Source organism: Lycium barbarum, chromosome 4 (assembly GCF_019175385.1).
Source record: "Lycium barbarum isolate Lr01 chromosome 4, ASM1917538v2, whole genome shotgun sequence".
Lineage (NCBI taxonomy): Eukaryota > Viridiplantae > Streptophyta > Magnoliopsida > Solanales > Solanaceae > Lycium > Lycium barbarum.
Window position 1 is genome coordinate 20,888,153 of NC_083340.1, and position 27,180 is coordinate 20,915,332.

At 31.8% G+C, this 27,180-nt stretch overlaps 1 long non-coding RNA gene and 1 pseudogene across 3 annotated transcripts; both read right to left on the reverse strand.

The window, feature by feature from the left end:
• Positions 1–793: 793 nt before the first annotated feature.
• Positions 794–19,579, reverse strand: LOC132635510 (uncharacterized). 3 transcript variants are annotated; one of them, XR_009580577.1, is made up of 3 exons: positions 18,718–19,555; positions 16,334–16,424; positions 794–1,780 (listed from the first exon to the last, which is right to left on the reverse strand). It is a non-coding gene; the product is annotated as an uncharacterized LOC132635510 (long non-coding RNA). The 3 variants fall into 3 exon arrangements; XR_009580578.1 differs by lacking the exon at positions 794–1,780 and adding an exon at positions 15,986–16,255; XR_009580576.1 differs by lacking the exon at positions 794–1,780 and having other exon boundaries at positions 15,986–16,424; positions 18,718–19,579.
• A 4,540-nt stretch (positions 19,580–24,119) lies between these two features.
• On the reverse strand, positions 24,120–26,036 carry LOC132637258 (F-box/FBD/LRR-repeat protein At1g13570-like; annotated as a pseudogene).
• Positions 26,037–27,180: the final 1,144 nt, after the last annotated feature.

The window sequence follows — 27,180 nt, forward strand, 5'->3', positions numbered from 1 at the left end:
ACTCATCATCAGATTCTTCAGCCTGAGATTTTAAAGCAACCATTTTCTTCTTTTCATCCTTCTGATATCTTTGAATATAGTTCTTTTCAAAGGCCATCAGATTTCCTCTTAGTTCGTCATAGGTAAAATTGTCCAGATTTCCATCTTCCAAAACAATCGCCTTAGTTTCCCAAGTCTTTGGTAGACTTCTGACAAGTTTTCTTACTTGTTGAGAATTGTTGTAGGCCACTCCAAGAGATTTAAGTTCACCAATGATCTTGCTGAATCTGATGAACATTGATTCAATGTTCTCATCATCATTTATGCTAAAAGCTTCATAATCATGCCTTAGTGCATCAATTTTGGTTTCCTCACTTTTGGAGTCACATGATTTGTTGATAGAGTTTCCTGTTGTTCTTTAGTCACATCATGTGACTCCAGATCAATTTTTGTATTTGCATCCACATTTGGGATAGTCTTAGGTCATTTCTTGATCACGATCCATGCTTGATGTCTGTTGATTGCACAAAGATCTTGAACCTTTCTTTCCAATAACAATAGTGTTCACCATTGAAGTAGGGTGGTCTTGTTATGGAGCGCCCATCTTGTAAGATTGTTCCAGGAATTTGATATGCAGTCATTTGATCTTTTCTCACTTGCTGTTAAGCAATGAAATGTGAGACCTTGCTCTGATACGAATTGAAAGTGCAAAGGGGGGGGGGGGGGGGTGAATTGTAACTTTCTCGCTCAGTCAGTCGACTAACTTAGAACACTAGTCGACTATAAAGTAATGCAGTAATAAAAGTGCAGAAAGTAAATGACACCAGGTATTTTATACTGGTTCAGATTCAATGTGAATCCTAGTCCAGTTCCCTTGGGTTGCAAAGATTTTCTCTGCAGCTCTTTGTAAATGGATTGGTACATGGTTTGTTTGAATGGAGCTCCCATGTCTACACTCAAACACTTGTAATCTTTTTGATACAATGCCTCACAAATTATACTATCTCTCTTTTCTTTTTTGTTTACACTATATCACTCAAGAATACAATGTTTGTGAAAAGTAAAGCAGAAAGCTTGAGAGTATGAGACGACAGTATGTTTTTCTTCGTCTCTAGAGTCTTGAATATATAGTCTTCAAATCAACTAGCCGTTAGACTCTTTTTTAGTAGAGATGTCAACCCAAGAGAATTGATCCTTGTAAATTAGGAATATTGAGGATCCTAATTTCTAAGAATAAAGCAAGAACTTATTAATCTGTAACGCTTCTTTCCTTCTGTGGCATCACCCTTATTTAGTAGATACTTGTTTCCTTATGTGTCCTTGATGGCTAATCAATGTTGTACAACTGCTTTCCTTATGCGTCATTTGCCTTGTTTGAATGGTACTTGTTTCCTTGTATATGCAGATTTGATTTAATGCTTGAATCTCTACGATTGTACTGATTTGATTGCTTGAGTAAAATCTGATCCTTGTTCCAAAAATAAGCATGAGCTTATTTTCTTCGTGCCTTGAGATACTTTCCTTATGCAGCCGACTTGGGCTTGTACTCCTTTGCAGCTAACTGAACTTTTTTTGTTCATTGGGCTTTTATGTTCAATGGGTTTGGTTGAACCTTTGAGTATACCGACACAACAATTTGTCATCATTAAAATCATAACACTAACAAATGTTACCATCAAAACACTAGTTCGGAACGTACCACCCCTTTGTACTTGTGCTTTTAACATCACAAGGAATATTGCTAATTCTATCTGCCGCAGATCTCTTCTCACTCATATTATTGATGGACATAATGGCAACTCTGCATATTAAGAATCAGGTGGTCACTTCATTATCATCACTAGCTTTCTATATATGTGATTTTCCAAATAGAGAAAATTAATGAACAAATATGGAAGTACACAAAGCATAACGGTTTAGAGATTAAGAAAGGAGGATGATGTCAATTGCCAAAAAAAAAAAATTAAAAATTAAAATTAAAAAAAAAAAAGACTTCTGGCAAAGGTTTCACTAATTGAAAAGTGTTTGTTACTTTCATCAATACAAACAGAAAATTAGAATCAAATAAGCAAGGAAGTCAGCTTTGTCAATATTCTGTTGAAGAAGAACCAGAATTCAATAGCACTTAACACAAGGAATGCACTTTATACATATCCATTTTTGGCAATTCCCAATGTTATAATGGGCAGAAGACACTAAAACATAGGGCAAGGAATCAACATAAACATATAACAACAGCAGTCAAGCGTCTCACCAGAAGAGTGCAGACAGGGTTCCTCCTTGCCCCTTATATTCTAGCCCACTATCTTTTTAGCGTATTTGTTAAACAAAATAGTCTATCATAAATTAATTAATGAGATAATGGATCTTGGAGTAGTTAATTACAAGAGTTTATATTGGAGAAGGATTAATTAGTCAAATCATATTATTTACATTACAGATAAATAGGATAAAAGAATTACTACAAAAAAAAAAAAAAAAAAAGGAAGACAACGTAATAATATAAATCACAAGAGAAATTTGTATTATGAAGCAAAACTCAAGGGAGGTCTTCCAAATTATAATTTATAATTCGGAAAAGGTTCAAAAATACCCCTGAACTATTGAAAAAGGCTCATAAATACCCTCCTTCCACCTTTTGGTCTAAAAATATCCTTAAGGTTTGTTTTTTGGCTCAAATATACCCCTCAAACTAACAAAGTTAAAGTTAACTCTTTTAAAAAGCCAAATGACATTTTGTGATTGGACACATATATTATTTAATTTAAAAATTAAAAAATATGAACAAAACTGTTTTTTTTTTTGCATTTCGTGAATTAATCAACGAATTTTTTTTTTGCATTTCGTGAATAAAAAAATGAAATAGGAAATTATAATTTTTTTTTGCATTTCGTGTATTGAAAAATGAAATAGGATAAAAAAAAAAAAATTTGTTCATATAAAAACAAAATTGGAAAATATATTTTGTCCAATTTTCCAATTTCGTTTTTATATGAACGAAAAAAAAAAATTATCCTATTTCGTTTTTATATGAACGAAAAAAAAAAATTATCCTATTTCGTTTTTTAATACACGAAATGCAAAAAAAATTATAATTTCCTATTTCGTTTTTTTATTCACGAAATGCAAAAAAAAACATATTTCGTTGATTAATTCACGAAATGCAAAAAAAAATAAAAACAGTTTCGTTCATATTTTTAAATTTTTTAGTTTTTAATTTTTAAGTTTCCACACAATTTTTTTTAAAACAAATATGTAAATTACGGAATTTTATTATTGACAATTTTTTTTTAAATTTGGATTTTTTTTTTAAATTACGGAATTTTATTATTGACCAATTACAAATTGTCATTTGGCTTTTTAAAAGAGTTAATTTTAACTTATTAGTTTGAGGGGTATATTTGAGCCAAAAATAAACCTTAAGGGTATTTTTAGACCTAAAAGGTGGATGGAAGGGTATTTTTAGACCAAAAGGTGGAAGGAGGGTATTTATGAGCCTTTTTCAATAATTCAGGGATATTTTTGGACCTTTTCCGTTTATAATTTCATCGAGCAGAGGAGTATTCTGGAAGCAAATGGACTTTGTTGTTCCGCTAAATTCCAAAAAGTTAGAGACTAGGGGCCTCAAAGAAGAAATCGAATGAAGTGCACAAAATCAACGTTACACGTTCAAGTAATGGGCTACTAGAAAGGAGGGTCTGAAATGACGTGGGTCGAAGGACACGTTCAAGTAATTGACGAATCTAAAAAATGCTTTTCAATAAAAATAAAAACTAACAAAAAAGTTAAAATTTCAAATTAGAAATTGTTATACCGTAAAAAAGTTATACCATTCTGGCAGTTGAATCTAAATAATGCACTCCTCGCAAAATCAACTTTCTTTTGTACATGGACAAAGACAGCCAACTTTAATTTGTGTGATTTTCCTCCTTATTTTGTAATTCAAAAGTTATGAGCAATTTTGGTATTGATACATCTCAAGTTACTCACATGCTTAGAAATGTCAGCTTTTCAAAAAGTAATTCAAGCGGGCAGAAGCATGACTAATCCCCTGAAATTGCATACTGCAGAAATGAGTAGTTTTTTCATAATCAGGTTATTATACGGGTAAAAAACATATATGTACATGGTAAAAGGGTATATTTACAGAACATGACGATATTTTTCAGTTTACAAAATATATTAATAGATTTGTTACAAAATCTATACGAATTAGGTAAATTAAAAAGAAGTAAATAAAACACATTAAATAAGGTAAGGAAATTATTTCACTTATTTTATCCACTTTTCTCTCTCTATTCAAAATTTAGTAGTTCCCTTATTTTCTCCAACTTTTGCTTCCTTATTTCATCTACTTTTCTCTCTGCATTCAAAATTAAGAAATAGTGTTACCTAATTTCTCCAACTTTTACTCAAAAACTCTATTATAATCGGTAATTTTTATGTACAAAGTTCATACACCAAAAAACATATATGTATAATTTTCGTATGCAATATGTATAACTGTATAGATTCTTGTAATTTTTATATATGAAATATGTATAAAAATTGTATGTGTATTTTGATTATTATAAAGTACATATAAATTGTATAAAATCTAATCACAGTATTTATAAATTTTGAGAAAAATATGTATAATAAACTTTTAATTGATACAAACCAGATTCCATACAAAGTTCATACACCAGAAAATAAATATATATGAATTTTTGTATGCAATATGTATAAATGTATAAATTTGTTATAATTTCTACGTATGAAATATATATAAAAGTCATATGTATATTGTGATTATGATAAAGTACATATAAATTGTATAAAATCTTATCAAAGTATGTATAGATTATGAAAAAGTATATATGTATAAATAAGTTGTTTGATTGATACAAATCAAATTTCATCTACATTTATTACACATATCAGTTTTCAACATTTTTAAGACTAATTGATATCGAATTTGCTCGCGTTTCATACACATTGTGCCGCATATATCTAAAAAATGACATATAGCAGACTCCATTCACATTTCATACATATATTAGTTTTCAACATTTTCTAAAACTATAGTTTACATAATTTATACAGATTTTCAAAACACACATAGATCATATATATCTTAAAACGATACAAATCAATTTTTATATAATTAATACACAAGTTAGTAATCAAAAATACTTTGTAATATTGGTTTGAACATTTAAACTAGGAGAGAAGATGAATTTTAGGAATGAAAATGGTGTCTAGAATTGGGAGGGGGGGGGGGGGGGGGGGAGAGAAATATTTTTTAAAAGAAGATGAAGTTGAATGGTAACTATTCTAGAATTAAGTCCACATTTAAAATCAGATTTTCCTTATTAAAAAAAGCTTAAAATCGTGAGTATCCCATTAAGTCCAAATCTGGTATATTTTGTAATTTTATTGGTATATTTTGTATATAAGGAAAAGTATCCTTATGTTTTGTAATATAGAGTCTTAAAATAGGTATATTAGGTCAATTTCCCTTATTATATTAGCTGAAACAATTTCCTTGAGCCCGTTTGGATTGACTTATTTTAAGTGATTTTAAGCCAAAACAGCTTTTAAGCCATTTTGTAGTGTTTGGATAAAGTAAAAAAAAATGCTTTTAAACATTTATTTTTAAGTCAAAATAAGCGAAAAGCTACAAATCTTAACTTATGACTTATGCTGAAAAGCCACTTAAAATTAGCCCATCCAAACGGGCTCCTTATCTGGTTGCTCTACTATACAAAATTAAACTTTTGTTAAAGCTTATAAATGTTAAACTCACGCATAGCTGATAAAGCTTAAATTTTTTTAAACATGCCAAAAAAAAATAACAGACTCGCTCTCATGACCACCTTGAAGAAATTTTTGACACCTGAACAGGCAAGCTAAGAAGGTCCGAGACAAGTGGTGTCATTTTTTTTATTTGTACGAAATATTTGTGTTTGTATATTAATTAGATATACATAAAGTATAATAAAAGAAAGAAAGAAAGAAGAGATTATTACATTTTTGGACCGCACAAATATAGCCAACAAATGTACAGGTTTTGTATAAGTTATTTATACTTATTTATACTATATTAAAAATATGAACTCCCTAACTTAAATACCCTTCTTAAAAATCTAATTACCATATTTAAAAAAAAAAAAAAAAAAAACTGTCGTGCAAAAACAACCCATGCCGAACTGATGTGTTCTCTGAGATAAACACATTTGACATTAAATGTTTGGCCGAAAAGAGGCTTGGCTGAATCATTGTCTTTAAACCTCTATGCCAAACATCTCACGTTCATTTAATTTGGTAAAATAAAACGTCGCACAATACTTGTAAGTTTTATTTCATGTACTTTAATTTAATTCTCACTCAAGCATATAGTTTGACATTTTCATTTGGTGTATGTTTGTAACGATGTATCACTTATTACATATCCTTTACAAAATTATAATTTTCTTTGATAATCTATTATATTTTTTAGTTTTTTTTTTTTTTTTTTTTTTTGCATTAGACATAACGTATTCTCCCATCTTCGATATATTATTGTATAAGGATGAGATTATTCGGTTAAAACCAAATTAATTGACCAAACTAAAATAATTAATTTATCCGATTATTTGGTTGGTGCTGGTTTAAGAACTAAAAACTTTCAATCTTTTATTATGTTTTCTGTTTTGTGAAAATTAATTTCTGTTGAACCGACAAATTGAAATATTTCAAACCAAATATCAATTTCCTTATTCGAAAGTTGAAGACAAGGAACTGCTACACTCAAAATTACCTTGACCAACTTTCAGAAAAGACAAAAATCACGTGTAATATTTTAAAAGTTTTTCTTCCTCCTCCTCCTTTTCTTCTTCTTCTTCATGATCATGTAGTAGTACACATGTTGCACTTCCACATTTGACATTAACTGTTTGGCCGAAAAGGGACTTGGTTGTAAATCATTGTCTTTAAACCTATATGCCAAACATCTCACGTTCATTTAATTTGGCAAAAGAAAACGTCGCACAATACTTGTAAGTTTTATTTCATGTACTTAATTTAATTCTCACTCAAGCATATAGTTTGACATTTTCATTTGGTGTATGTTTGTTACACGATGTATCACTTATTACATATCCTTTACAAAATTATAATTTTCTTTGATAATCTATTATATATATATATATATATATATATATTTGCATTAGACATAACGTATTCTTCCATCTTCGATATATTATTGTATAAGCATGAGATTATTCAATTAAAACCAAATTAATTGACCAAACCAAAATAATTTATTTATCCGGTTATTTGGTTGGTGCTGATTTAAGAACTAAAAACTTTCAATCTTTTATTCTGTTTTCTGTTTTGTGAAAATTAATTTATGTTGAACCAACAAATTGAAAAATTTCAAACCAAATATCAATTTCTCTATTCAAAAGTTGAAGACAAGGAACTGCTACACTCAAAGTTACCTTGACCAACTTTCAGAAAAGATAAAAATCACGTGTAATATTTTAAAAGTTTTTCTTCTTCTTCTTCTTTGTCATGATCATGTAGTATAGTACACATGTTGCACTTCCACATTTGACATTAACTGTTTGGCCGAAAAGGGGCTTGGCTGTAAATCATTGACTTTAAACCTATATGCCAAACATCTCACGTTCATTTAATTTGGCAAAAGAAAACGTCGCCCAATACTTGTAAGTTTTATTTCATGTACTCAATTTAATTCTCACTCAAGCATATAGTTTGACATTTTCATTTGGTGTATGTTTGTTACACGATGTATTACTTATTACATATCCTTTACAAAATTATAATTTTCTTTGATAATCTATTATATTTTTTTTTTTTTTTTTTTTTTTTTTTTTTGCATTAGACATAACGTATTCTTCCATCTTCGATATATTATTGTATAAGGATGAGATTATTCGGTTAAAACCTGTTAAGTTAATGTTTTAATTAATTTTGAAACATTTCATCTGATAAAAGTTTTCAAACTAAATGAATGTGAATTTGAAGATACATTCTTCATTTAGTATTTTACGTTTTAGGTTCTTGAAAGTTACATGTATTTTAAGAAAAATTCATGAACCTATTTTAAATTCTATTTAATGAAAACTTTTATGTTATGTAATTTTTATCCTATAAATAGTGTTTCATTCTTTTGGAAAAGGCAAGCACTTCAAGAAAACAATTTCCCCTAAAAACTTTAGAGACATTGATCAAAAGGTGAAATCACCAATTCAAGAATAGAAGAGCAACTTTCTTGAATAATACTTGTTGTGGCTTAGTTGAATCCCGAAGATAGAGTTGTTATTTATTCTTCCGTTTGCTCGTGGGAGAGACTCTAACTATCTTCAAGAAACGTCTTAACGTGCCTCTAAGCCAAGCAAGTTTATTTTGGATTTCTTTTATTATTATCATCCTTGTTCTAACAATTTGAAGATAGTTGTCTCTATGGCTACTACATCAACATTGAATGGTGTTCCATCTCTGCCTAATCCTAATTTTGAAATATTCGATGGCAAAGACTTTCCTAGATGGCGTGGAAAGATGAAATTCTTTTTAAGACGGTTGAAGTTGGCATATGTTCTTGAACAACCTTGTCCTAATGCTCCTGGTTCTGAGGTAGCAACTGACGAGGCTACTTTGATTAAAGAACAAATTGCCAAGTGGAAAGATGATGATTATTTATGTAAGAATTATATTCTTGGAGGAATGTCCAACAAATTTTATGATCAATATTATACCAAGTGCAAATTTGCTAAGGATATTTGGGACACTCTCCAAAATATCTATTTGGCGGAAGAGGCGAGTTCAAAGAAAATTCTTGTTTCAAACTATATGGAGTTCAAAATGGTTGATGATAAGTCAATCACTGAACAAGTGCAAGAATTCCAACTTATAGCTAATAAAATTGCTATCTCTGGAATTGCTCTTGATGAAAACTTTCATGTTGGTGCTATTGTCTCGAAACTTCCTTCCTCTTGGAAAGAATACAAAAGCAAACTCTTACACAAAAAAGAAGATTTGACTCTTGAGCAATTGTTGCAGCATTTGAAATTGAACAAGAGACTCGATATCGTGACAATAATATTTTGAAGGAACCCGTCATGAAAGCTCATGTGGTTGAAGAAAAATCAACCAAGAAGGAATCTGTTAATAAGAAAATTCTGAAGGCAAAGAGAAGCACGAATTTTAAGCGTACTAGTACCAATTCTAAGTCGGTTGAATGTTACCACTGTCACAAATTTGGTCACTATGCGCATGATTGTAAAATTCTTAAAGCTGAAAAGAAGAAAGAAAAGGCAAATAATCATGGAAAAGATGAATTTGTAGCAATGGTTACCGAAGCATTTGTAGCAGGAAATCAAGTGGAATGGTGGATAGACACTGGCACAACTCGTCATATATCAGGTGATCAAAATGCTTTCAAGACCTATGAATTAGTAGGGGACGACAAAGTTTTGTAAATGGGAAACTCGTCCTCTGCTAAGGTTGTGGGAAAAGGAACTGTTGAATTGAAGTTTACTTCCGGAAAGATAGTCACGCTGATGGACGTGTTGCATGTTCCTGAAATTCGGAAGAACTTGGTGTCAGGTACGCTTCTTTCGAAGCATGGTTTTAGAATGATTTTTGAGGCAGATAAATTTATACTGTCTAAAAATGGCATATTTGTTGGAAAAGGCTATGCTACAAATGGAATGTTCAAACTCAATATTGATAATGAAAATATTTCTGCTTATATTGTGGAGTCTCTAGATTTATGGCATGAACGTCTTGGTCATATGAATTTTAGATCCATACAACTTATGGTGAAAAATGGATTAATTAAGGACTGTGGAAAAGATCATACTACTAAGTGTCTTACTTGTAGTAAATGCAAGATAACAAAGAAACCTTTTAAGACGGTTGAAAGGACATCCACACTTTTGGAATTAATTCACACCGATATCTGTGAGATGGATTGTTTGTCACGTCATGGTAAGAGATATTTTATCACTTTCATTGACGATTACTCAAGATATACATATGTCTTTCCATTAAGAACAAAAGATAAGGCATTTGAGTCTTTCAAAACATATAAAGCAGATGTTGAAAATAAATTGAGTTTGAAGATTAAATCAATTAGATCTGATAGAGGTGGAGAATATTTAAAATCAGATTTTATTGTTTTTTGTGAAAAAGAAGGCATTGAAAAACAATTGACTACATCTTATACACCACAACAAAATGGTGTAGCAGAAAGGAAAAATAGGACTTTGATAGAAATGGTTAATTCTATGCTTTATGGATCTGGTATGCCTGGAAATTTGTGGACTGAAGCCTTATTTTCAGCCTGTCATATTTTGAATCGAATACCTTCCAAGAAACTTGAGGCATCCCCTTATGAACTTTGTAAGAATCGAAAGTCAAATATAAATTATTTTAAAGTATGGGGTTGTTTGGCTCATGTTAGATTACCAGATCAACATTTGGCTAAGGTTGGCTATAGAGGAGTAGATTATGTGTTTATTGGTTATTCTCAGACCAGTAAGGCTTATAGATTCTTAAATCTTAAGACTCCAAGTCCTCACACAATTATTGAATCTTTACATGCTAACTTTTTTGAGCATATATTTCCTAAGAAAAAAGAATCTTTAGAACAAGATGCAAGTTCTTTTACATCTCCTCTTAAAAGGAAAACAGTTGAGTCCGTGGAAGAAAGCCATCTGAGGCGCAGTATAAGATCAGCCCAACCAAAGAACTTTGGACCTGATTTTCAAGTTTATTTGGTTGAAAAAGATCCTGAAAGTTACGCTAAAGCAGTATCTTCCCATGATGCTCCTTTTTGGCGTGAAGCTATTGATGATGAAATGCATTCTATCATGTCAAATAATACATGGATTTTATCAAATCTTCCTCCTGGGTGTAAACCTATTGGTTGTAGATGGATTTTTAGGAAGAAATTAAAATCTGATGGTACTATAGATAAGTACAAAGCTCGCTTGGTAGCAAAAGGTTTTACTCAAATGAAAGATATTGATTATTTTGATACCTTTGCACCTGTAACTCGGATGACATCTATTCGGCTCTTAATTGCTTTAGCAGCAATTCATAATATGATAATTTATCAAATGGATGTTAAGACCGCGTTTTTGAATGGAGATCTAGATGAAGAAGTTTACATGAAACAACCAGAGGGGTTTATCATTCCTGGTCAGGAACATAAAGTTTGTAAGCTTCGTAAATCTCTTTATGGATTAAAACAAGCTCCAAAGCAATGGCATGAGAAATTTAGAAAGGCCATGATTTCTAATGGTGGCGATATATGCATATTCAGTAAATTTCAAGAAAATTCGGGAGTTATAATTTGTCTCTATGTGGATGACATGTTGATCTTTGGAACTGATATTGAAAGAGTTAAAGAAACAAAATCATTTCTTGCTTCTTAGTTTGAAATGAAGGATCTTGGAGAAGCTGATGAAATTTTGGGCATTAAAATTTTGAGATCAGCTAATGGTTTGACTCTTACTCAAACAAGTTATATTGAGAAAGTTCTGAAGAGGTTTGGTCATTTTGATGACAAGCCTGCTCCTACACCATTTGATCCTAGCATCAAACTAGTGCGGAACTCTAGTGACATTCTTGATCAATTGACGTATTCTCAGATTGTTGGGAGTCTTATGTATGCCATGCATTGTACCAGGCCAGATATTGGTTATGCAGTAGGAACTTTGAGCAAGTTTACCAGTAACCTCGGAGTTGAACATTGGAATGCCTTAATTCGTGTTTTATGGTATCTAAAGGGCACGATTAATAATGGCCTACATTATTCTACCTTTCCAGCAGTTATTGAAGGCTATAGTGATGCTACTTGGAATTCTGATCCAAATGACACTAAATCTATTACTGCTTGGATTTTCACTTTGGCCGGAACAGCAATCTCTTGGAAATCAAAGAAGCAGACATGTATTACTCACTCAGCCATGGAGTCAAAATTTATAGCTATGTCTTCTGCTGGAGAAGAAGCTGACTGGCTTCGAAGTATGTTGATAGATATTCCTATGTGGAGTAAGCCAATGCCACATTTGACTATCTATTGTGATAATAAAGCTGCTATTTTTCGGGCTTCAAGCGATTGTTACAATGGCAAATCAAGGCAAGTTCGTCTCAAACACAATCATGTGAGAAGACTATTGGAGGATGGCATAATATCGCTTCAATATGTGAAGTCCAGATTTAATCTAGCAGATCATTTGTCTAAAGGGTTAGGCAAAGAGTTAGTAATGGAAACTTGTAAAGGGATGGGAATAAAGCCTATTGTAAATTAATTGTACTTTATGGTAACCCTACCTAATGATGTAATCTTAGGTTCAAAGGGAAAAACAAGTAAAGTTACAATTGTGGAGCACATCAATAAAACTTCCATTTCTTCAAAGAGTGAGTAAATGTGCATAGGTTGAGATTCTATTCTCCTAATAAATCTATAAGACCGATCTCGGTTGGAGTTAGTATGACGACTCTTGATAGATTTACCAATATTCCTACTGTAGAGGAGGATGAGATTATATTCTCTTAATAAGTCTATAAACCGGTATCGGTTGGAGTGTGTAGGAACCCTCTTGATAGATTTATCGACACTTTGCTTTAAAGGAGGATGAGATTAAATTCTCTTAATGAGTTCATAGACTGTTTGGTCAGAGTATGCAAAGTTACTCTTGATTAATTCACCGCGCTAAGTGCGAAGTGGAGGCCGCTTCAATAAGATTTTTAACAGGGAAATCTTAAAGCACTTAGTTTAAAGGATTCAGGACACATGGCCGTAAGGTGTCAAAGGATTACGATTTTCACCGGAACATAGTAATGTGCGTGGAAATTTTTCTACTTCATTTAATGATCTACTTAGTTCAAGATTCGTTCACTAAGTAGTCAATGATTTAGAATGTATTCACTAGCTAATGGTTCAAGTCCAAAAGACACCATTATTGATGCATATTACTAGATTAATGTCTCAAAAATATTTTCAAAATTTCTTGAAACAAGTGGGGGATTGTTAAGTTAATGTTTTAATTAATTTTGAAACATTTCATCTGATAAAAGTTTTCAAACTAAATGAATGTGAATTTGAAGATACATTCTTCATTTAGTATTTTACGTTTTAGGTTCTTGAAAGTTACATGAAAGTTGCATGTATTTTAAGAAAAATTCATGAACCTATTTTAAATTCTATTTAATGAAAACTTTTATGTTATGTAATTTTTATCCTATAAATAGTGTTTCATTCTTTTGGAAAAGGCAAGCACTTCAAGAAAACAATTTCCCCTAAAAACTTTAGAGACATTGATCAAAAGGTGAAATCACCAATTCAAGAATAGAAGAGCAACTTTCTTGAATAATACTTGTTGTGGCTTAGTTGAATCCCGAAGATAGAGTTGTTATTTATTCTTCCGCTTGCTCGTGGGAGAGACTCCAACTATCTTCAAGAAACGTCTTAACGTGCCTCTAAGCCAAGCAAGTTTATTTTGGATTTCTTTTATTATTATCATCCTTGTTCTAACAAAACCAAATTAATTGACCGAACCAAAATAATTAATTTATCCGGTTATTCGGTTGGTGCTGGTTTAAGAACTAAAAACTTTCAATCTTCTATTCTGTTTTCTATTTTGTGAAAATTAATTTATGTTGAACCGACAAATTGAAATATTCAAACCAAATATCAATTTCTCTATTCGAAAGTTGAAGCCAAGGAACTGCTACACTCAAAGTTACCTTGACCAACTTTTAGAAAAAGACAAAAATCACGTGTAGTATTTTAAAAGTTCTTCTTCTTCTTTGTCATGATCATGTAGTAGTACACATGTTGCACTTCCTCAATTCAAACAGATTACATCTAAACATATACTATAAGATGTACTCATGTATAGTACTGTACCTTCTTATGTGATTAACTGCTTTAAAATTGTTACCTCACATTTAAGATAATATGTAACTGAGTATAAACTTTTTCTCAATTTAGTTGGATAATAACTTTGGATGCATATTAAAAAGTTTTCTGAAACATGAGAAAAAATTCTTCAAAAAATGTTCCACGATAAAAGTCTTTAATACCTACGGCGACTCCGAAGATATTTGTGTTTTTATATCTTTTCTTGATTGTCAATGTTAAGGTGATGAGGGATTAATATCTAACTTCTATGCTCTTCTTTTCTGTCTCTTCCTTGAGAATGTCCTTACATCATCACCTTTTGAAGATCACCCATTTAATTCATAACATATTAATTCGGTATGCACTATTAGAAAGGAAATATTTCTTTTTTTTTCAATTTGTTTGTTTGATTTTGACTTGACACATACTTTAAGAAAATAAAGAAGATGTTTTTTAATCTTTTGGTCTTAAAAATGTCATGTGGGAAGTTGGAATTAAAAGTTTGTCAAAATAAATAAATAAAAGATATTCTTTTTAAAACGGACTATCAAGAAAAGTAAGAAAACCAATTTGAAACGGAGGGTGTAACAAATATTTTAATTTTTTGCCCCATTAGGAAGACTGCCATGTTGATTCCATGTAAAGTAGGAAATTTTCATTAGTGATCTAGGAATTTTTAGGAAGGAATGAGTGAAGTTATTTCTCTCCTCAATATATTGTAGAGAAGAGTCTCCTTATATATGATTGAAACTAAACTAAAATTCTTTTTTTCTTATCTAATTAGGGAACTTTGGAATAACGTCTATTTTTGTCAACAATATGCTAATCAATTGACTATTTTTAAGTTATAAATTGATATTGATTAAATCATATACTACATGCCTTGTCATACACGTGCAACGCACGTGCTGAGGGACTAGTATATATAAATATACATAATCAGTATATAGGTTTTGTATATTTTGGCTAGCGTCTGTAGTTAATGACAGCCGACGGGACAAAAATGAAAAAGGCCCATAAAAGAATTTGGCAAACCAGTGTCGATGACGCCGCTTAAGCCAACATGTGTCCGTCCCTGACCACTACCACTTCCTCTCTCACCATTTCCGTTGACGGTTGCTTATCCATGAAGGTGTCACTTCGCTGAGGGGTAAGGGTAAAGTGTATTGGAGGGTAATGAGGAGATAATTAGTGTAGAATGTCACTTATGGATCGGAACTTGTTTTTACTACTTCCATTAAGGAGTTGTTTTTCTCATTTTTAAAAAACTTGTTTTCCTTCCTGCCAAACACACCTGATGTGTTATCTTTTCCTCAATTCCTCTGTGGTGGAGAGTGTCATGTTCTGGTGTAAATATTGTAATTATAGAACTTTTCGGACATTTGCACTGTTTATTTATACGTCCAATGCCTATCTGTTTTCTTCAAGATTTACTGGCTTTTATCACATCATTGTGTTAGAAATTAATATGTAGGATCTTGTTTATGATATAGTTCGCAAGAAGATAATAGATATAAGCAGGGGCGAGAAGGACCTAGGAGGTTAGAACCCTCTTCGACGAAAAATTATAATGTTTATACATGTTTAAAATTATTATTTATGTATATATAATAGATGTTCAACACTATTTGGCTTCTTCGTGTATTTATTTCGTCATATTTTGAACCCCTTAGTGAAAATCTTAGCTCTGTCACTGTATATAAGTGTATATATATGCGAAATTAACATTTCCAGAGATTGAATACTTAGCTTGTACCTTACAAGACACATTAGATCATGTACCTTAACTTTGGTTAGTGTATCTTTATGTCATAGGAGTTGCATAGCTTACAAGAGTTATAATTCATGGTGTAATTTCCTATATAATGAATATAAGAATAAAAGATTATTAGTGAGGTACGTAATGTGGAGATCATGGTAGTTTGTGAGTAGAATAGTGGAAATTATGGGTGTCTCGACTCTTAATTTATCCAATCTTGATTTCTTAATGTGATCATGAAGGCGACAAAACTTAGTCCTTATTATGCAACTGTCAATGATGATTTGGTCCAACCATTTTGATGAATTTTTTTTGTTTTGGTTTATAACGTCAAGCAGTTCAACTCTTCTAAATTTGATCTTGCCCATGCACATCCTTATAAATTTATATAAAAAGAATCATACAAGGTAAACTGTTAATTAAGGTTCAGTAACTTAGGACATCTTGCATTTAAATAAGAAAAGATTTAGTAATCAAAATTTAGTTTAAATGGAATGACCACGATGCCCCTCTTCTTCTCTCGATCAGTTTTATGTGTTCTTATTAATAAATTGGTGCTTATTTTAGTTTTGAGTTTTCTCTCTTGATCCAATGTGGTCCATATCCGTAAACCCCTGTTGATGTGGCGTGGAAAAATGAGAGACCTTTTCTAGGTAAGAAAAGTAGAAAGATGCAGCATTTTTTCAACCCACCTCGAAAACTTTGGCCTTCACTTTACTAACCCAATCTTTTCGACATTAATGGACGCCTTCAGTCTATGCTAGTTCTATAATAAAAATGTATCTGCATTCGATTTTTACACCAACATATTAATTTATCACAATTAAATCATAAATTAAGATAAAAATGCATATTAATTTACGTATAATTTAATATAAAGAATATATATAGAGACATGAACGTGTATTCATTAATTTGGTGAAAAACGAATCCTAATAGATTTTTACCTACCATTATTTTGGTCTTAAGTACGCTATTTTATAAAGGGGCTTCCACCTAGTTATTACCTATAAAATTCTCAAGAGCACTTTTAAATGTACCTTTTGCATTAAAAATCATATAAGGGTCTTGACTCTTCATGGTGACTGTAGACATATACCTTCTTTCCAGTAAGAATGGCAAAAGTATTACTCCCTCCGGATAACAAAAAGGAGTCCACTTAGTCATTTGCACACTCCTTAAAAAAATACTAACTCCTAAACAAAAATAAATAATTTGACTAAACTACCCCTAATTAAATAGACATTGAAATTTAATCATATAACACTTAAGAGGGGCAAATATAAAAAAATAAGGTTAATTTTTTCTTGATTTGTTAAGTGAACTCTTTTTTTATTCAAAAAAAAAAAAAACTATAGTGAATTCTTTTTTTGACCAAGCGGGAGTAGTACTTAATTTTTTATGGTGCAATTTTTTCTTTTGACTTTCTCTCCTTGATCCGGTGATATCTATGTGGATAAAAAAAAAAAAAAAAAAAAAGTCCACTTAATCATTTTCACACCTTTAAGAGATCACTAATTCATAGACAAAAATAGATAATTTGACTAAACTATTCCTAATTAAATAGATATTAAAATTTAATCATATAACACTTAATAGGGACAAATATGAAAAAATAAAATTAATTCTTTCTTGATTTACTAAATGAAATTTTTTTTTTGATAAAAAAAAAATTAAGTGAACTCTTTTTTTTTTTTTTTTTTTCTGTGGAGAGTATGTTACTAACATAATAATGTGTGCATTTTTCCACATCAGGAAGCGTGAAAACCGCCATCAAATTTCCGTAAACCGCGTTGGAGTTGGGCTAAAAAGTAGAACATTATCCCCTGCCACTTTGATAATTTTGGCCTTGACTTTAGTGCAACATGTCAGAAAGAAAGGGACATTAATTGAAGGGAAAAGGGTTAAAAATACCCCTCAAATTTAAAAACAGTGTTAAAAATATCTTCTGAATTTATTTTGGGTCAAAAATACCCCTCTTATCCTTAAAGTTTTCAAATGTACCCCTGTCTTGACGGAAATTATCCCTCCAAATAATCTAAAATAATTTTTTAAACCCATTTTATCATTTAAATCTGACCCAATTAAATAATAACCCGTAAGATCCCCTTATTCCCCAATTCCCTCAAACTTCAAACCTACATATTGAGGGAATAAGGGGATCTTACGGGTTATTATTTAATTGGGTCAGATTTAAATGATAAAATGAGTTTAAAAAATTATTTTAGATTATTTGGAGGGATAATTTCCGTCAAGACAGGGGTACATTTGAAAACTTTAAGGATGAGAGGGGTATTTTTAACTCAACATAAGTTCGGAGGATATTTTTAGCCCTTTTTTCAAAATAGAGGGGTATTTTTGACCCTTTTCCCTTAATTGAATCATCCTATGTGCATCAGCACAAGCATTATGTTTTGAGAAAATAAAGACTTAGAGCATGTTCGGATGAGTTTATGCCTATAAGCTTATAAGGTAAAAAAAATAAGATGAACTAATCTAATTTTTTTTTTTTAGATAAACTACGTCAAATGAGCCCGATTATTTTTTTGAACTTATTTTAAGCACAAAATGATTTTAAACTGGCCAGCTAAACACTCAAAAAAATTTAAAACAACTTATAAGCAACTTATAAGCAATCCAAACGGGCTCTTACTTACTGGACTGTCTTCTGAATTAGGGTGAAGGAAACAATTTTAGAAAAATATCACTAAAAAGTGACAATTTAAAAAACAACTATAAATGTGTTATATTTTCTAATTGCCTTTGCTAAGCATCGAGTTCTTGCAAACTATCACTAAAGTCCACCCATTTCATCTCAATTAGACTCCAAGAAACACAACTACTCATACCATCCAATTGGGGGGTTCCGTCAGGTAATTTTGATACACAACTAATGATCATAAGCAGCTGACAACAATTTGAGAGCAACTAATCAAGATTATACAAGTACTATACTTAAGGTGGGGGAGGGGGGGAGGGGGGTGGGGGGAGAAAGAAAAAAAAACAGAAAATTAACTTCATAGAGCAACACTTTAATCATAAATCATGGATTTCATAACTGAATCCATAGCCTTACCTGTAGCAAGAGTCCTCTGCGAAAGATCGAGATACTCAAGTTTTCAGTTCTCTTCACAGTCTCTTTGCTTCATCAATTTTCTTATTGTTTACAGATTTGTAACTTCTGCATTATGAGTATTGCATCATTTGTTTCTCGCAAACAAGGTCAGCCTCTTATAAGTTTCTGAGAGGTTCTAACTATAGATTCCTTCATATATTTTTTCACCAAAGGACAAGATAGTGATAATTATGAAAGCAATAAGGACTAAAAATTCTAGACTTTTTGATCTATAGCTATCATTTTCCAGCAGAGGTTGTGATTAGTGACAAAATGCAAGTGTACAAAGGACAATATATAGTCACGAATGTGGTAATATTTTTACCGAGAATGATGCACAAGGCAGAACTGAAGACCCTTCGTTGATTTGCGAAGAACTTTGCATGCTAGTTTCCACAGAGACAGAGTTGTGTGTAACTATATCAAGACGTTTGTACACTTGCATTTCTCACTTCTCAGCCTCTATCAAAAATGAATTGGCTAGATCTATGAAAAGCCTAGACTTACCAGACCCTATTGCACCCATTATTATCACCGCCTTATCCTCAGAAAAATATATGGAAGACATTCGTAATTAGAATCTCTCAAAAATTAATAAGAAACTAATCTTATAATTTGCAAGAAATGAATGATGCAATATTCATTATGTAAAAGTGTTGCAAAATTTGTAAACAAGAAGAAATGATGAATATTATACTGAGAGAGAAATATACCTCTTTTGAATGCTCTTCACAGCCTCTCAGTTTCATTCTCTTTAGTTTTTGTGGAACTAAGGAGAGTGTGTCCTCTCATGATGAGGCCTTGTGTGTGTATATATAATAAAATTCTTGTTTGGTTGGTTGTTACCTACTGTAATTGTTAGTTTAAAAAAGAGATAAACGGTTAAAAATACATCGTAATTATTACTTTTTTTAATTTTATATCCAAATTATCATTGAAAAAATTACTTAAACTATCACATCTAGTTTATAAAATACACCTCAAATTATTCTTGAATGACATTTGATCTACGTACACTCTCCATATTATATAAAAATGTTACCAATTGTTATCCACATGTATAAATAATGTCACAATAGCACCTATATGAAAATTAAAATAAAAAAATTACTCCCTTGTCCCAAAAAAATTACCCTCTTTTCCTTTTTAGTCTATCCCAAAAAGATTGTCCTCTTTTTATATTTAGAAATAATTTAATTCTATGAGATGATTTATAATCACACAAATATGTAAGGCTTGTTTTGGACCACACATTTCAAAAGTCTTCCTTTATTTCTTAAACTTTGTGTCAAGTCAAAATAGGACAATCTTTTCAAGACGAATGGGGGTATTTGTTTTAAAAAAACAAACTGAAAATTAATAATTATTGTAAAAAAAATATTAAAAATTTTAAAAAAAGTTTAAAAAATGAAAAAGTTATTTTAAAAAAAAAAAAACTGATTATTTAGTTTTCACATTTTTTTTTAAAAAAATCAACTTTTCCATTTTTTAAATCATTTTTTTATGATTTTCTAATTTTTTTTGAAATTTTTTTAAAAAATTATTATTTTTTTCATATTCTTTTTAAAAATTCAGATTTTTTTTAAATGTTGATTTTAAAAAAAAAATACAATTTTTTTTTAAAAAAATATTTTTTAATTTCCATGTAGATACCACCATAATATTACTTATGCCATATGGATAATTTTTTTGAGAAAATTTCAGTTTCACTTGCCTTTTAAAAAGTGAGTTCACACATTTAGTTTAGGTGTGTTTTGCAAACTAGATAGTAATAATTTAGGTAGTTTTCTTTTTCATTTTTTCTTTACTTATTATCAAATAATTCTATTTTATCTTTTGTCAATATTTTATTAGTAGCTCTACCTAGAGGTGTCAAAATGGGCCGGCCCAGCCCAACCCTAAATGGACAAAGAATTAAATGGGCTAGGACGGGCTGACTCTTTTAATTGAATGGCCGGCAAAATGATAGCCCAACCCAACCCTAAGCAGGCTGCAGGTTAGGATGGGCCAGCCTTTTAATTTTTTATTTTTTTTTGTCTTCCGAAATAGCATTTTTTAAGTGATTTTTGGTATAATTTGAACATGAAACTTTTGCAATATGAAATAGAATCTTCTACCACCCATTCTTGCGCAAAATCATATTGTAGAAGAAAAAAATTCAAGAGAACAAATATAAATTATTATTTTTAATCACTAGTTCAAATCATGTTCAAAAGCAATTAAACATAATATAAATTTTAAAACTAAAAAGTATTACTGCAGTTTCTAATTACTACTTAATAATAAGTACATTCTTTTTTATCTTTTTGTTTCATTTAATTATATATTTTTTTAAAATTCATTAATTTATTATTTTTTTCTGGCTTAAAGAGCTGGTCTCAACTCAACCCTTGAGGCCGGCTGGCCAAGAGAAACTGGATTTTTGAGCCTCACTTCTATACGGGCCAAAAAAAATTTAGCCCAATCCTATTTAAATAAAGAATTGGGATAGGTCAACCTCACAGGTCAAGTCAATATTGACAGCTCTAGCTCTACCTCATACCTAATTTTTCTTATAGGTCTATGCTTCAAATTATTGATGCGGCGCATTATATGACGACGGAAATGGTACAATTTACACAAACGTCGATTAGTCAAAAAGTGTAAGGGACGGTCTCTGTCCTAACCGAAGGAAGAAAATTGGGAACAACTTTCCGTAATCATAGGAAACGTGGATACAGCGAATTTGGACTTAAAACCTTTCAAGGGTTGAGATTCCATCCAGTACAATCAATGACACAATTGATTCATGCCAAGTGCCCACGTAGTATTTAGTGGTTGGTTTCAATTCATTACTTATAGCTACTAAAACAATTAAAACCCCAGAAAAAACAGAAAGCAATAAAATAAATGTCTGGAATTGAAGTTCTTTTCAATTATGTTGTTTTCTGCGAGGAATAGAAGTTGAATAAAAAATTAAAATTTGTGATTATATTGTGAGTTTATGGTGAATTAACAGAACAAATACATTATTGTAGTTTAAAAGTGTTGCGACGGCAAGTAGTATTTATATTTTTATAACTAAGTAGAAATACCTTACAATGTTTCTTGTTTTTTTATTCATTAATTATGCGAATAAATTAGAGCATTGAAAAATTCAATAAAAAGGACCTAAGTACTAAAGAGTTGTTATATACATTTTCTTTTTCAAAATTTCTTATTACATAGGGGGTAGGGAATTACAACTTGGGGATTCGTTCAGATAGTCAACCAACTGAGCTATTAGATCCCTACTTATATACTTTTTTCAAATACGTTTCAAGATTGATTATATATTATTGAAGTCTATGCAAAAGATTATAAATTACTAATTATTTATTTGTCTTGACAAGTTATATTATTTCAACACGTTTGATAAGTTCTCATACAATTTGCTAGTAAAAAGCAGGTACTTAAGGCCTCAAACTACCAGAACAGACTTGTAAATTAAGCAAACAAAATGCTGAGCTGTCTAAGTAGAAATTGGAGTTCATTGCTCAAAATGGTCCGTCGATAATTGAAAATTAGATACTAAAGTAATCTTCTTTTTCTTTTAACAAAAATGTCGCTTTTCTATATTCATATCTCACTAAAAACCTCCTAGCCATATTTCCCATATTTCGACGACCAAAAACTAATGTGGCATTTTATTTTAGTCCCACCAAATTGAAACTATAAAACCCGACCTAGCAACCTGATTTCAATTTAAAATAGCCTTGGCCCCCGCGTTATTTTATAACAATTTTATTCCCTGGGTTTATGACGTTATTTCAATTTTGGTTTTTGGTCCATAAAATTGACAGAAGTTAAGTGCTTAACAGGTATACCATGAACACGGTGAACTATCGAAAATGTAACAAAAATGCTCTTTGTTGGGGGGTTTCCACCCCAAAAATACTCCTGAATTATTGGAAATGGACAAAACTTCCCTCGATGTTAGCAAACTGGTTACTGGCCCAATTATGCTCCTAGAGACCTCCAGCCTCTAGGTCTCATGTATCCCCTTTAAAACTTTATTTCTTTGCTGAGCTGGATCCACTCCACCTTAGAAAAAGACTACCACACTTATTTAGTTTTAAGGACCATAACGACACGTTAAAGTTAAAGAGGAAATTTCAATAATATACAATTTAGCAATAAAATTACATTCATATATTAATTTACAGCTGCATAGCTAATTTTTCACGGAATATAATATTATATAATAATATATAACTTTATATATCTACTATAGACAATATATCAATCTTGTATAAAAGTGTATAATAATGCAAAAAAAGTGTTTATACACACTTTTACACTGATATACAATATTATACAAATTTATACAAGAGGTGTTTATACACACTTTCTACATATACAGCACACTACATACACAATGAGAAGGGGAATACATATAGTAGAGATAGAGGAACGAAACAGGGGCACAACAAAGGCCATTTTTTCTGGTTACTTTTTCATTCACTGATATAGGAATAGAGAGAATTCATATGGCTAGGCAAAAAGCACAGCATAGAGAGCACGTAGAAGAGAGCAACACAGTAGAGAGTTTAGGATCTGGGAACAAGAAATTGAGAGCACAAATGGGTTAGCAAAAACAAATAAGCACACAATAGATTAGGTAACGGAGAGAATGAAGGAGAGGACCTCTCCGGCGGCTAACACTGATAAAAAATAAAAAATGGGCTAAACCGGACAATTACTTTTCCCACGTCAATATAGAGTGTAAAAATCCCTTTAAGGTAATTAAAGATTGGATGTGCTTAGTTGAATAAAACATGGACCAAATTTACTTACTCATGGACCATTATTGCTATTTTCCCGTTATAAAATCTGATATGGATACGTATTTTATGTAATTCTTTCTGGGCAATTTGCAGGATTGCCCTTCGCTGGAGGTAGTCTTTAATTTTTACCTTCAAAATGGTGGTCTTTAAAATTTGTCCTTCAGACAGAATTTGCATGGGCACAGGCAGAATTTCAACCCATGTAAATTTTAGCTTGCGATTTTTTTTTTTAACTGAGCTGGGTGCGAACCCTCAACCTCGGGGTATTAGATGAACTGGCAAAGAGCAATAGTTAAAGACCACCAATTTAAAGGGCAAAAATTAGAGACCACCCAAATGAAGGGCAATCCGCACAAAAAAAAAAAAGATTCTTTCCCACCCTGCCACCTACTAGTAGAGGCATAGTTGACCCAGAGTTAGTATTGAACTTCTTGAAATAGTTCATTAAAACTCATATAAAGCATCATAACCAACGCAAACTAAAGCATAAGAAGTGCTACGACAGCTCGACCAACAAACAATAACAAATAATAATAAACGAGTCTTCTCTTTCACCATCTACTGTCCTCTTGGATGAGACCAACAAAAATATGAAGCATAGTCATTGCACTTCCATGACTTCTTCGGTTCACGTAAAACGCGATCTTCTACATCAACTTCTTCAAATATGAATTCGACATTGGGTGATGCTCGGCGGAATTGTTTTATCTCATCCATCATTTGTGCACCCGGCCGAGGAAGGAGATAGGCAAAATTCCAAAGGTATATTTCCTCAAGTACAGGTGCAGATGCCAATATAAACTTCATAAATTCCATTTCCATCTCAACACCAATAAACACGCTCACATGAACTTTTTGCAACTTCAAAGCACCGTACGAAATTGATTGGGCTCGTAGGAATTGTACAACAGGTTCAACCATATGGCCAACAGGGTCCTAAAGGATTTCCAATGAATGGTTAGGCGCGTTCAAATGAAGAAGAAACCATATTTAATCACCTTAATTGATTTAACAATAAGAGAGTGCTTACACATTCAACTCTAAGCTCTTGTAATTTAGACAACTTGTTATCAAGTAAACAGCACCTGAAACCTCCTCGGTGTTTCTTAAAGACATGCTCGAAATATTGAGAGATTTGATATTATTCAGAGCAGTCGGGGGACTCTTTGGTACACCTCCCATGGTCAAGTACTAGAAGCAGATGGACTTTGAGTTTCCATTAAACTCAAAACATTTGAGATTAGCGGCATTAATTTCAAGGGTGTCAAAGTTTGTGCACCAATGCAACCTCAATCGTTCAAGCAATGGGCTTTTAAGATGAAATTCATAAATATTGTTGGAACAAAAGTGACATGCATAAGATCGAGATTAGTAAGCTTATGGAAACCCTTTGAAACTGAGTGGAGGGTGGAACAAGCATTCTTGAACTTCCAGATGCCTTAGTTGTTGGAACGCAAAAAGGCGAGAAGGTAAATGATATCTGTTGCCTGAGCATATGTGAAGGGTGAATTCCTGCAGATTTTTCTCTGACAAGAAGAGTATCCAGTGATCAATATCAGGACAACTTGTCACATTAGGACCTCTGAGTGTAAATTTCAGTATTGGTCCTTTATGGACTAACCGGACTTGGTAAATGATTCTCTTGGCTTCTTCATCTTTTTTGAAAGATGCGAAAAACTCATCATTAAAAACAAGTTCTTGACGTGTTACCCATTTGTACCTCCAATCTTTTGACAAGAGACTGGTCTGAACTGCATCTTTCAAAGGCAAGCATCCTACAATTCCATCCAGAACATTACAGGGAAAATTGCTAATTGTATCTACACCAGATGTCCGAGCATCCTCATGGTCTAATACAATAAGTTTGCCGGCAATTCTGAAAATTAAAATCAAGCGTAAAGACACATATCCGAATTCTCATGAAATACACATGTGAACAATATATGACTAGTAGCTCAACGTCTTCAACAACATAAAATTTTATTGTTTTACCTATATTGGAGAAAGAAAATAATGATACATGATTGAGTGCCAGGAAAGAACATAGACTTTGAAGACAACAGTGGTGGAGGAAGGAATTTCATCGAGGGATTCAAAAAATGCCCTTTCGTTTGCCGGGGATTCAACAAGTAAATATGTACACATAAAAAGATATTTCACCTATATGCACAATACAAATTTTTGAAGAAACGAATTTGGTTGAACCCCCTTCAATAAAGGTGTCTCCACCACCAGAAGACAGGATGACAGCGAACGTCACATGGCAAGAACACCGTTAGTATCGACAAAATGAGCCCATTAACTCCTACAAAGTTTCAACTCTTCCCAATATTCAACCCATCTAATTTGTTGAAAGATTATATAAAGATTTTCTTCCTTGCATTAGCCAGGGTTCCTCAATCTTTGTGCTTGAGGAACATGCTGTCACTTTATTTTTCTTTCCAATTGAACTCACAGTTCAACTATATTTTCCATAGTCATGGGCCTATTCCCATTAACACATGACTTCCAAAGATAGAAGGAAAATAAACTCTTTCCAATCATGTAGTTTTAGTAGATAAAAGAGACTTAGGAAAGCAAGCACAATGAGTTATAACATATTAGAAATAGAAGATGGAGAGTCTAAAAGAGAGAACCATCCAGGGGAGATGTAATGCAAGAGCAAAATTCATAAAGTAATATTCTCTCATCTAATTTTAAGCTCTTGAAGATTGCCTACTTGCCCATTTATACAGATAATTTACACTCTCAAGAAGATATAAAAAAGTTATATAGGTATAAAGGAGGATAGAGTAAGTGCATATAGCAACTCATCAATTGTGAGGAACATCTGAATAACATGTATTCTTCTTTCTGAACAGGTCAAACAAAACACACCAAGGAGAAAAATGAAAAGAAAACCTCTTAAAAAATTTATCACAACAAAGATTGATCAATCTCAACGTGACCAATTTATACTTCCCCAGCATATATAGTTCTAAGAAAGTAAAGGAGAACAAGCAATGTTGGCCTTATGTAAAATAAGCACATAATGCATAATTGCAAGCATTAGAGAAATTAAGACCTCCCTTGTAAACCTATAAATTGTTAAGAGCAAGAAGGCAAACAATCTTAATTGTGTGGTTGTTTCTGAATAGCGCAAAGGAAACAATGACAAAAAGATAAATTTGCAAACCAAACGGCTAATTGTTTTCTGATTTTTGTTTTCACCGTTTTCTGGTTGACTTTGTTAAACTTAAACATCGTATAACCAAATATTACCGATCAAAATCTTTTGTAGCATGTCCTAAGTTTCTTGTGAATTTTTACCAATATCAATCCCTATTTCTTACATGCCATAGGTTCGAACCCTAACCTAGTATTTAAGTCGAGAAGCGTAGAGGAGGGAGCCCATTATCCACCAAGAACCTTGTGCCACAAATCCTCGTGGTTTCTCCATTTCAAAAAGAATGGGGAGTTCCTCTTGTAATATTGCTACACAATTTTCCCAAAAGTATCGAGCACCTAAGGGCGTGACCTAATGGTCAATGAAGTGGTTGAGAATCATGAGATCTCGTTCACATTCCAATCGAGGCAAAACATTAGGTGATTTTTTCTCATCTGTCCAAGTCTCGGTGGA